Genomic DNA, 12,189 nt, shown 5'->3' on the forward strand with positions numbered 1-12,189 from the left:
ACCGTACCATCCTTCAGGTGTAGCAACGCGGACATGTTGCGCACGCAATGTCTCCACGCGGCCGCAGGTGCACTAGTCCCCTCTGCATGCGCTATGTGCGTGCCCCCCTCAGGTGCAGTAGGAGGAGGGTGCGCAGGCTGGTGCTGCTCCCAGGGCCAATGGGCATGGACAGCACGGTCATGTGCTCGGTGCTGGGCTTGCGCCCTGCGCTTGCCGAGTGAGGGATAGGGAGGAGGCGGCACAGCAGAGCATCACCAATATACCGGTAACTATGGGGGGCACCGCAGGGGGTTATGGCTCCTGTCCTCCTGGTGAGGGTTTGTCAGGGAGGTATCAAGGAGCCGGTGGTATGGACCGTGTATGGGACGCAGAGGGGTAGGGAGAGGATACAGAGACGCGGGGCGGTAGGGAGGGGATACAAAGACGCGGGGCGGTAGGGAGGGGATACAGAGACGCGGGGCGGTAGGGAGGGGATACAGAGACGCGGGGCGGTAGGGAGGGGATACAGAGAGACGCGGGGCGGTAGGGAGGGGAACAGAGAGACGCGGGGCGGTAGGGAGGGGAAAGAGACGCGGGGCGGTAGGGAGGGGAAAGAGACGTGGGGCGGTTGGGAGGGGATAGAGACGCGGGGCGGTTGGGAGGGGATACAGAGACGCGGGGCGGTTGGGAGGGGATACAGAGACGCGGGGCGGTAGGGAGGGGATACAGAGACGCGGGGCGGTAGGGAGGGTCCCCAGTGAGGAAGCTGATGAAGAAAGGGGGAGAAGTAGTGGAGGGGGTGGAGTTGTGTAAAGTGGTGACCAGACATACAGTGGCTAGGATGGCCGGAGGGACTCACCGTTGGGGCTGTGGGTGGCTGCTGCAGGCTGTGAAATAGTCCAGTATCCAGAGGCGTCACCAGGTGTGGGAGAGCAGTCTGTACTATGACATTTCCTCCACCAGGCCCCCACCTCCCTCGCACGGCGAAATGGGGGCGTGGCCTAGAGTAAAAGGGGCGTGGCCTCACAGGTCTTTTCTCTCTCGCTCCGGGGGTGTTTCCAGCTTGCCTGTAGATGCTGGCAGCCCCCGGAGACTGCAGAGTGTGTGTGCCGGCTGTGTGACCGGAGGAGAGTGCTGCAGGAGATGACGTCACTGCAGCACTCGGCTCCTGACAGCGGGATGTGTGCGGAGGAGGTGGCGGGTCTATGTACACGGGGCAGGGAGTGCTATGAGAGCCTTCTCCTGCGCCACCCGTCCCTCCTAATGTGTATGCCGGGGGCAGCAGTTGTTGTTGTTCGGCGCGCCGTGGCTGGTTAGTCAGATTTGCTGGGGGGGGGGGGGGGGGGGGGGAAGGGGTGTGACATGGACAGGCAGCAGGAGCAGAGACTTGCTGCACATGTGGTGGGCGGGCTCTGTGACTCCGCCCAGCGTTACGGGCACAGAGTCACAGACTTGGGCAAATATATAGGAGACAATAAAACTGCACTGGACTAGTAAATTACATATAACTATGTACGAGTATAACAATGCACAGTAGATACTGGATGTATATCACAGAATACTTGTACTAAATATTCAGCTAGCAGTACACTTGTACTTAACTAACACTGTCTAAAATGACATGTAGAATACTTAAGTGTCTGTAAAAGCACAGCGCTGATGAGGCAGGCGGCTTTACAGAGGAGACTTAGCCCAGCTAGTAGTGAAGATGTCGCCAAAATCTCTGTCAGGGAGTGAGGAAGAAAGAGATGCAGCTCCAGGGCGGGAACACCAGAAGTAGATGGCGCCCGGAGCTGGGGGAGGGGTTACAAGTCATCGCCTTATCCCCACTGCTGGACTTCACCACCGGGTACTATGGAGCCTATTGTAAACAGATTTTAGTAAATCCGACCTGTGCTCCCTGCCCTGGTGAATATAGTGGGGGCCCTGTGCAGTACAGTGTCCACGCCAGCAGCGCGGTCCATCTCCTCAGACCGCGATTTACCGGCAGGTCCCAACTGGGGGACCCTCTAACCTCCTTCCTGATGTGCAGCCACACAATCCAGGAGTGTCAGCAGTGGTGTGCCTGAAGGGGTACTAGTGCCCAGACATTAGAAAAGACAACGCACAGAGTGCCATCCTACAACGCTCCTACAGTACAGCAATGACAAAACTGTGAAATAATACCCTGCCAAAGCATGCCACAATGCAGATGAAGTCGGAGGGAGAGGGGGCTGGGGAATATTATACAATTAACACTTATTTTAGTATTGAGAAGGACAATCACGTTGCTAACATAAGGGAGAATTCAATTGTTTTTTTGAGTGGCGATAAGTGCCTGACTGAGCTATTCAATTGCTCATGCATGTATTACCTGTCGCACCCAAATACACCGGGTTTAGACACATAAAGCGGTCACCCATGCAAAGTTCCGGTGAGCGCGCCTAAATGGCAGTTTGGTGCCCAAACCACAAACTTTAGGCAGATTTCTGTTCACCACCTCAGGAGGCTGCAAACAGAAGAAGTCAAGCAGTCACGCCCAATCGGCAAACAACGGAAAAGCTGTCAACAAGTGTGCAAACAACAGCTGAATTCCCACCACAGAATCCAGGACAACCAAGTGACGTTGTCCAACTATGATCACCAATAAAATTACTCCAAATAAAATCTAAAAACATATCAAGTCTGATATCTGATTGGTGCAATGAGCTAGTATACGTTCGGACCATTGAGCATGGTTAATCAAGCATGTTTATCAGTGGATGCTATCATCTGACTATTTCCTACCAGTCTCTATTGACAAAGGATCAGATGGTAATCCAACTGATGCCCATTTAATACACACATTGATTTGTGCTCTACGGTTTACAACAGCTACTGTATTTGACAGGAAGTAAAACGAATATTTCAAATAATTACTCCGAGCGGTATTGTCAAATGTTTAAGAGTCAGAGCACAACAAACCAATTTTTAGTACTTACGCAGCTTGAATCAGACAACTTCAAGCTATTACATAAAGTGCCATTCATTCATTACAGCTATGTGTGTCCGGCAGCTGTACTCATCAGCAGCTGACTATCCGGGGAATGGCATACTTGTCACATAAAGCACAGTATATTCTTGTTCATTTTTAGCCTATTTTCCTACAAGCAGCATTACAATAGTGTGGAGAAGCCATAATATAGAGTAGGAAACTTTCTATACTATGACAAGGCATAGGAGTATAGCCTATGCACAACACTTCATTACAGTTAACTTACTCTACCCCTTTTCCACTGCTGCAAAGCAATAACCCGGGTTATTGCTAGATATTCCCAGGTCACGGCTCAGTGTAAAAGGGACCCTGAAAAATAAAGCTACAGCTGCAGTGAAAACCTAGTCTTACCCAGGAATGACCAGGGTAATGGTGCAGTGTAAACACATATGGAGAGCCGGCTCACCGGCGCTTGGAGATGATGACATCTCCAAGCGTCGTCAGAGGGAGGTCCTGCCATTAACTAGGATCCAGCCTGATGCATAAACAGTGTTTCAAGCTGCTGTGACACGGCTTAAAACTGTGTTCAATTACCCAGGTCTGACCTGGATTTTTAGTGGAAAAGGGGTATAACTCTCTCATGGCATTTGCTTTTCAAAGCCAAAGATTTCATGCAGCCTCCATAATTGGGCCTTATAGAAGTATTAAATAAAAAAAAAAGTTCTAGAGGTGCATGCTGCTATTCCAATAAGATATGGTATACACCAAACTAAAAATGTGTTCAACATTTGTGCAATTTAAGTTGTGGGGATGATTGTTGCTAGGGGACACGATATTCTGTCAGAATGACAACAGCTCTGTCAAAGGAAATTTGGATTACAAATACAAAGGGCAGAATTCAATTGTTATCACAGACAGCTGTCACTGCCGGGCGCCCGATGGAACAATTCAATTGTTGCTCTGTTCGGGCATGAACAGCTGGCAGCGACGGCTTCTCAGCTTGCAGTCCCTGGAAGTGGCGAGCTGAAATGTGCAAAAACGTCACCTGTTTGGTCACCCAAATAGCACTTTCACTTTGAGCCCATTAGTAAAGCGGCTAAACCCGGACTGTTTGGGCGCAATATATGCGTGAAAAACAAAACAAAAAAAACAACAGAATATCGCAGCCCCCAATCTTGCATCATTTCAATTGATTTTAGTCCGATTTTTGATTAAACTAAAAATGCAAATCATAGCATCAGTTTTATTTTAGTCCAAAGATTGGTGGATCTTTGAGTCATCCGAGTTAAGCCATCAGTGACCCTGAACTGATCAGCTTTCTGTATTTCACCAGTCATTCGCAAAGTGGGATAAAGTGACCAGGAAGTCCCGGGGTGTAACCTTATTAACAGCACAGATTGGTTCTGGGACATGCAAGAAACAAAAGGATGGGAGCTTCTGCTGATAAATGAATGCACCTCACTAAGTCAGTGTGATATTTATGAATTTGCCTTAAAGTTGTGGACAGGTTAATTTTCTTCTGTAGGCTTCAATCAGTGGGGCAGATGTATTAACCTGGAGAAGGCATAAGGAAGCGATATACCAGTGATAAATGCAAGGTGATAAACACACCAGCCAATCAGCTCCCATATGTAAACAGTTAGGAGCTGATTGGCTGGTGCATTATCACCTTGCACTTAACACTGCTTTATCACTTCCTTATGCCTTCTACAGGTTAATACATCTACCCCAGTGTTACATCTTTAGTCAGCGAGTTCTAAACATCTAGAAATATACTGTATGTTCCAGCGACCTTTACTTTCATTTGACAGTTTAACGTAAGTAAAAAGAGCACATCTATTCTAATCAATAAAAGTTATATTTTAGTGTAGGCCCCATCCTGGAGAGTTCCTGCTTTTCTTTGGCTTGTCCATGTTTTTAACCCTGTGTGTTAACATAAGTGCATGGATAGCTCTTGCATTGAGCCTCTGCATTGTCATTTTATTACAAGGGCTTTCCAGTGTTTTTGGAATTAGCTTCAATTTTACATTATCTTTATAGGAAACAAACGTTACAAGAATAAATATGATGCAGAGAACAAAACAGGTGAAATTTAAGAGCAGGGACTGGGTAGGTCAGAACAGACACTCCCAAATGGGCGTCCTTGTGTACAAACACTCAAAGGAAGTGAATCACTAGTGGAATAGAGAAGAGTTACAACAACCATAAATTATTCCACATGGACAGAAATATACAAGTAAAACTACATGAATCTAGTCACCCACATATTTGTATAGCGCCTTCATTTTGCTTGTCTAGTATTTTAAAACACTACTCCTTGTTTTGAAGCGTAGATTGAATAGCGCCGGGAATTCGCTCCTGGTGGTATTCAATTCAGCACGATGTGACGCCTCACGAGAGTGTTTCTTCTCGCACCGCAGGAAACCGACAAGTGTGCTAGCACGATGCTGATTTCTTCCCTTATCGCAGTGTAAACAGCATCATGCCGGGCACTTTAGTCGGAGAATGACAGTTCTCGTGACAAAACACCATCTCTCCGACATAACAGCGCGCTGAATTTAATAGCATCGAGAGCTAATTCCTGGCGACATTCAATCCATGCTGAATTGAATCAAGCCCATGTTTATTAAATAGCATGCTATCAGCCTTAAGGAGCAGGCTGTCCATTTTTTTACTTCGCAGAAAAATACAGTGGGTATTACTTTTATAACTATAGATGTAGCCTACTGGTGGCTGCTACCTGCAGGTGTGAAGTGACTACTGTATACAGGTGGCTGCTACCTGCAGGTGTGAAGTGACTACTGTATACAGGTGGCTGCTACCTGCAGGTGTGAAGTGACTATAGGTGTAGACTATATACAGGTGGCTGCTACCTGCAGGTGTGAAGTGACTATAGCTGTAGACTATATACAGGTGGCCTATACCTGCAGGTGTGAAGTGACTATAGGTGTAGGCTGTATACAGATGGCTGCTACCTGCAGGTGTGAAGTGACTATAGGTGTAGGCTGTATACAGGTGGCTGCTACCTGCAGGTGTGAAGTGACTATAGGTGTAGACTATATACAGGTGGCTGCTACCTGCAGGTGTGAAGTGACTATAGGTGTAGGCTGTATACAGATGGCTGCTACCTGCAGGTGTGAAGTGACTATAGGTGTAGACTGTATACAGGTGGCTGCTACCTGCAGGTGTGAAGTGACTATAGGTGTAGACTATATACAGGTGGCTGCTACCTGCAGGTGTGAAGTGACTATAGGTGTAGGCTGTATACAGGTGGCTGCTACCTGCAGGTGTGAAGTGACTATAGGTGTAGGCTATATACAGGTGGCTGCTACCTGCAGGTGTGAAGTGACTATAGGTGTAGACTGTATACAGGTGGCTGCTACCTGCAGGTGTGAAGTGACTATAGGTGTAGGCTGTATACAGGTGGCTGCTACCTGCTGGTGTGAAGTGACTATAGGTGTAAACTGTATACAGGTGGCTGCTACCTGCAGGTGTGAAGTGACTACTGTATACAGGTGGCTGCTACCTGCAGGTGTGAAGTGACTATAGGTGTAGACTGTATACAGGTGGCTGCTACCTGCAGGTGTGAAGTGACTATAGGTGTAGACTATATACAGGTGGCTGCTACCTGCAGGTGTGAAGTGACTATAGGTGTAGACTGTATACAGGTGGCTGCTACCTGCAGGTGTGAAGTGACTATAGGTGTAGACTGTATACAGGTGGCTGCTACCTGCAGGTGTGAAGTGACTATAGGTGTAGACTGTATACAGGTGGCTGCTACCTGCAGGTGTGAAGTGACTATAGGTGTAGGCTATATACAGGTGGCTGCTACCTGCAGGTGTGAAGTGACTATAGGTGTAGGCTGTATACAGGTGGCTGCTACCTGCAGGTGTGAAGCGACTATAGGTGTAAACTGTATACAGGTGGCTGTTACCTGCAGGTGTGAAGTGACTACTGTATACAGGTGGCTGCTACCTGCAGGTGTGAAGTGACTATAGGTGTAGACTATATACAGGTGGCTGCTACCTGCAGGTGTGAAGTGACTATAGGTGTAGACTATATACAGGTGGCTGCTACCTGCAGGTGTGAAGTGACTATAGGTGTAGACTATATACAGGTGGCTGCTACCTGCAGGTGTGAAGTGACTATAGGTGTAGACTATATACAGGTGGCTGCTACCTGCAGGTGTGAAGTGACTATAGGTGTAGACTATATACAGGTGGCTGCTACCTGCAGGTGTGAAGTGACTATAGGTGTAGACTATATACAGGTGGCTGCTACCTGCAGGTGTGAAGTGACTATAGGTGTAGGCTGTATACAGGTGGCTGCTACCTGCAGGTGTGAACTGACTATAGGTGTAGACTATATACAGGTGGCTGCTACCTGCAGGTGTGAAGTGACTATAGGTGTAGACTGTATATAGGTGGCTGCTACCTGCAGGTGTGAAGTGACTATAGGTGTAAGCTGTATACAAGTGGCTGCTACCTGCAGGTGTGAAGTGACTATAGGTGTAGACTATATACAGGTGGCTGCTACCTGCAGGTGTGAACCGACTATAGGTGTAGACTATATACAGGTGGCTGCTACCTGCAGGTGTGAAGTGACTATAGGTGTAGACTATATACAGGTGGCAGCTACCTGCAGGTGTGAAGTGACTATAGGTGTAGGCTGTATACAGGTGGCTGCTACCTGCAGGTGTGAAGTGACTATAGGTGTAGACTGTATACAGGTGGCTGCTACCTGCAGGTGTGAAATAAGGCTTAACATACAAAGCGCATTTTACAATTTTGAATATTTGATAGACGCTGAAGTGCTCAGTATCTCTCTCATTTACATTACATTATTTAACCATTTATATACCAATCAGAAGTAGTACTGTATGTGACATCTTAGCACAGGATGTTGTTTCTCTTGCACATACCAAGTCTGGGTAACTGGCCTAATAGCCCCCCTCAATTTGAAACATTTTAATTTTTAGACAGAGGTATCTCTTGTACTGGAAACCACTAAGAACTAAACACTATATGCCTGCACACAGACGTCTCCAAATAAAATAGTTTTCCATTTTCCAACTCAACATCATACACACATTAATACAGGTCTGCATATCACTTACAAATAGATATATAAAATCTTCCTTTCTAGTCTACATATCAACCGTTACTCTTTCGGCTTTCTAAATAACAATCGTCAGCTTACAAGGCTAACGGAAAGTCCAGGTAAAATCAGTGTTTTTAAAAGGAGGATGAAGGATCTTTTAAAGATAATCTTTTCTGCAAAGAAAAAACCCCCTATAACATACAATATAATAAAAATATTTCAGTGCCCTGTAAGTAAATCTTTATGTAAACAAAATAGATTAAGATCGGTTACTACTGCAGTCACAACATGAAATATGGAAAGAGAGCATACCATCTTACAGATCTCTTGTGGTCACATGACTTTGAGTGTTGGGAGCCACATTTGAATAAAGAAAGAGCCACATGTGGCTCAAGAGCCACCGTTGGCTACCACTGGTCTAGACTTTCAGTAGTTATCAGGAGGAAAATAACGCAACTCATACAGCATGCACTTTTCAGAGCTGAAACAGTGTTGGCGTAATTAACATACTGTACAGAGAAAAACTATGTATGGTTAGTGACTGGATACGCTTGTAGGGCCACGTAACCAGCTACTGACACTGCTATTAAAAGTGACCAGATAGAAATTATACTGAGCTGTACACTAGTAACAATTGGTTCCTCCATGGACAAGACTAACAAACATGAGTTTACAAGAATGACTGTAGAAAATCTAGATTCCATTAAAGCACATAAACTTTACACATGTAACACTGATGCTCACAAACGCAATCACATTCAGGTGGGGGTATTGAAGTGAAAGTAATATACCAACGGGCACCGTGCCTATTCCCGGCTGCATACATATCGGACAACTTTTTCCTCATACCTCTATGGGAATGGCACATTGCATTAAACTGAATTCGTCCACGGAATGAAGATACCATTGTTTTCCAAACACCACTTTTTACATTTTTGCTGCATATGCTGGTATAAATAAGGAGTGAGTGAAGTGTGTGGGTAATCAAGGATGATGTAATGGTTAGCAATACTGCCTACAAGCACTGAGGTCATGGGTTTAATTCCCACCATGGCTGTAACTGTGTGGATTTTGTATATTCTCCCCGTACTTGCGTGGGTTTCCCCCGGGTACTCTGGTTTCCTCCCATAATACAAAATTATACTGGTAGGTTAGTTGGCTTCCAACAAAATTAGCCTTAGCGCGCGTGCGTGTGCATACACATGTGGTAAGGAATATAGATTGTAAGCTCCACTAGGGCAGGGACTGATGTGAATGGGCAAATAGTCTCTGTAAAGCACTGCGGCATAATAATAATAATAATAATAATAATAATAATAATAAAGATAGCAGGCAACGTGAAACATCTACATTGTTTCTACAACACTTCTAATTTATATATTAACTGTAACAATGTTTGGTTATACTATTTTGATACAACATTGAAATTCAACAAAAGCTAGAGTACAGAAACTTGAAACAACTCTGATGAATGCAGTAAATGTTAGACAATGAAGGTAAATCTCTAATTAGTTGCATGTTATCTATCCCTTTTAAATATAATCAGCCACTTCTCCTAAATACAGTGAGAGCAAGGGTTATATTTACTAAGCAGCGACATTCCAAAGCTGCTGCTTTTCGACGGGTCAGCCTGTAGGATTTAAAAGGGTAGTGGTATTAAGTGTAAATAATATTGTTGCCCTTTAAAAAATAAAAAAATACTGCCAGAAAGACTGAGAATTAAATATATCCCCCAAAATAATACATCTGATACAAGTGTTAATACAAGTAAATATTTGGGAATTTTTATTTGAATTAATTTGTTTTTTTTAAACTTAGGAAACCTTGATATGTATTATTACAGAAGGGAAGACCAAAGGACTGGATCTAAGGAAACGGATCCTAAAAGACTCAGTTTACATGGATCTGACAGCATTAGCAGAAAGGATACAGACTCTCCTGTCCTTGGTAACACTGCAGGATTTCCTTGTCAAAAGAGGAAGCGGCACACAGCAAGTCTGAACAGTATGTTGTGACTGGTGCGCCAGGAGAGCGCTGTAAGTGTTTTCTGTCAGATGTTTGTTAATAGTGGTGATCATGAGGCTGCTGATACTATACCACCTATACAGAGCATGCCGTCATATTATAAGGGGGAAAATCAACGATTTCTTGCATCCATAACCCCCATCTAAAGTGATGGAAGCTATTAAATTGTTTGTGCCGCTGGGAACGAGTGCCACAATCTTGGGCCCAAATGCACCTGGATTACCACAGTTAAGCAACTTTACCTGTGCAAACTACTGGGTGCACTGCAGTCAAGGTGCCCAAAAGAGTGACTGTGTGATAAGCGATGGATGCCCAAAAACAACTGAATAGCACCTGTCCCTTTTGACGGAAGCAAAAAAAAACAACTGAATTCCCCCTAAAGGTTCTAGCAATATATGCACAGAGAAAACGGTATCGGTACAGATGTGTCCTTACACATCTATCCTTTTTATGCCATATGTTGTGAAACACCTGGCACGACTTAGACGCTCTGCCATGGATTAGCGATGCCACTGCTCGAGTAGTTTTTCCTGAATTATGCATCTTACTTCGCCAATAGTGTACTACATATTTAGGTTTAGTATTTTGGTATAATGTAGCAGATTAAGATGCATATTAAAATAAAAAGTCACATTTCCTGGCTAAGTCCCAATGTCTGGGGTTATTGGGCACAACATGAGGATAGGTGTACGTAGACACATCTGTAAGTGATCAAATAGTAAAATAATTCACTTTGCAACTGGTTCATCTCAACTCTGCCAGGCAGCAAAATGATATGTCGGAAAATCATTTTTATAGGTGTATATTTGTTTTATTATATGCACACACACAAAGCAGGTGCTTATTGTGTTGATAGAATACTTTCTATCAATCTCCCAGCATAAAGGCAATGATCTAATTCAGTAACATTATTTAGTAGAACGAGTATGTCTAATGCATCATCTCTGAAATGTTGTCTCTGGGACTATTTAATACACAACTGGCACTTAATGAAATTAATGTATTGATCTGCTGTGGTGCTACCTGCAGCGGGATATCTGATAAACAACTCGGCCGCCCAATGACTCAACTCAACAAATGTGTGACCTCATACTCGCCTGATGACAATAAATAAGTTGTCTTGGAACATATATTGTATGTATGACATATTCCATGTCCATGAAACAAGCAAAGAAATAACACACCACATCAGAGGACTGAAGTCTGTTTTTAGATTCAACACACAGAACACGTGCGACAGTATGACGCCATGACACTGTTGTACATAAGGGAAGGGATTTATGAAAGCAGCGTTTGGGAAATCATCCAGTAACTCTGGCGTATACCCTGGAGTCTTGCCACACCTGTACCTAGCAGCGACCAGTGTCTCCATTGTGTACCCTGGTGTCCTGCCACACCTGTACCTAGCACCGATGCACAGGAAGTAATGAACCCTGTAGCTCCGGCGTGTACCCTGGTGTCCTGTCACACCCGTACCTAGCACCGACCAGTGACTCCATTGTGTACCCTGGTGTCCTGCAACACCTGTACCTAGCATCAACCAGTGACTCCATTGTGTACCCTGGTGTCCTGTCACACCTGTACGTAGCACCGATGCACAGGAAGTAATGCACCCAGTAGCTCCGGCGTGTACCCTGGTGTCCTGACACACCTGTACCTAGCATCAACCAGTGACTCCATTGTGTACCCTGATGTCCTGTCATACCTGTACCTAGCACCAATGCACAGGAAGCTAAGTATACAATAACTCCGGCGTGTACCCTGGTGTCCTGTCACACCTGTACCTAGCACTGATACACAGGGAGCAATGTATACAATAACTCCGGCGTGTACCCTGGTGTCCTGTCACACCTGTACCTAGCACCGATGCACAGGGAGCAATGTATACAATAACTCCGGCGTGTACCCTGGTGTTCTGTCACACCAGTACCTAGCACCGATACACAGGGAGCAATGTATACAATAACTCCGGCGTGTACCCTGGTGTCCTGTCACACCTGTACCTAGCACCGATACACAGGGAGCAATGTATACAATAACTCCGGCGTGTACCCTGGTGTCCTGTCACACCTGTACTTAGCACCGATGCACAAGAAGTAATACACCCAGTGACTCTGGCGTGTACCCTGGTG

The 12,189-nt window shown here is 45.4% G+C and overlaps 1 protein-coding gene across 2 annotated transcripts in view; it reads right to left on the reverse strand.

Annotated features, from left to right (window-relative positions):
• STRN3 (striatin 3) overlaps positions 1-12,189 on the reverse strand; it is a 131,837-nt gene that overhangs the window by 118,844 nt on the left and 804 nt on the right. The window lies entirely within an intron of this gene.

This window comes from Pseudophryne corroboree, chromosome 12 (genome assembly GCF_028390025.1).
Source record: "Pseudophryne corroboree isolate aPseCor3 chromosome 12, aPseCor3.hap2, whole genome shotgun sequence".
Taxonomy (NCBI): domain Eukaryota; kingdom Metazoa; phylum Chordata; class Amphibia; order Anura; family Myobatrachidae; genus Pseudophryne; species Pseudophryne corroboree.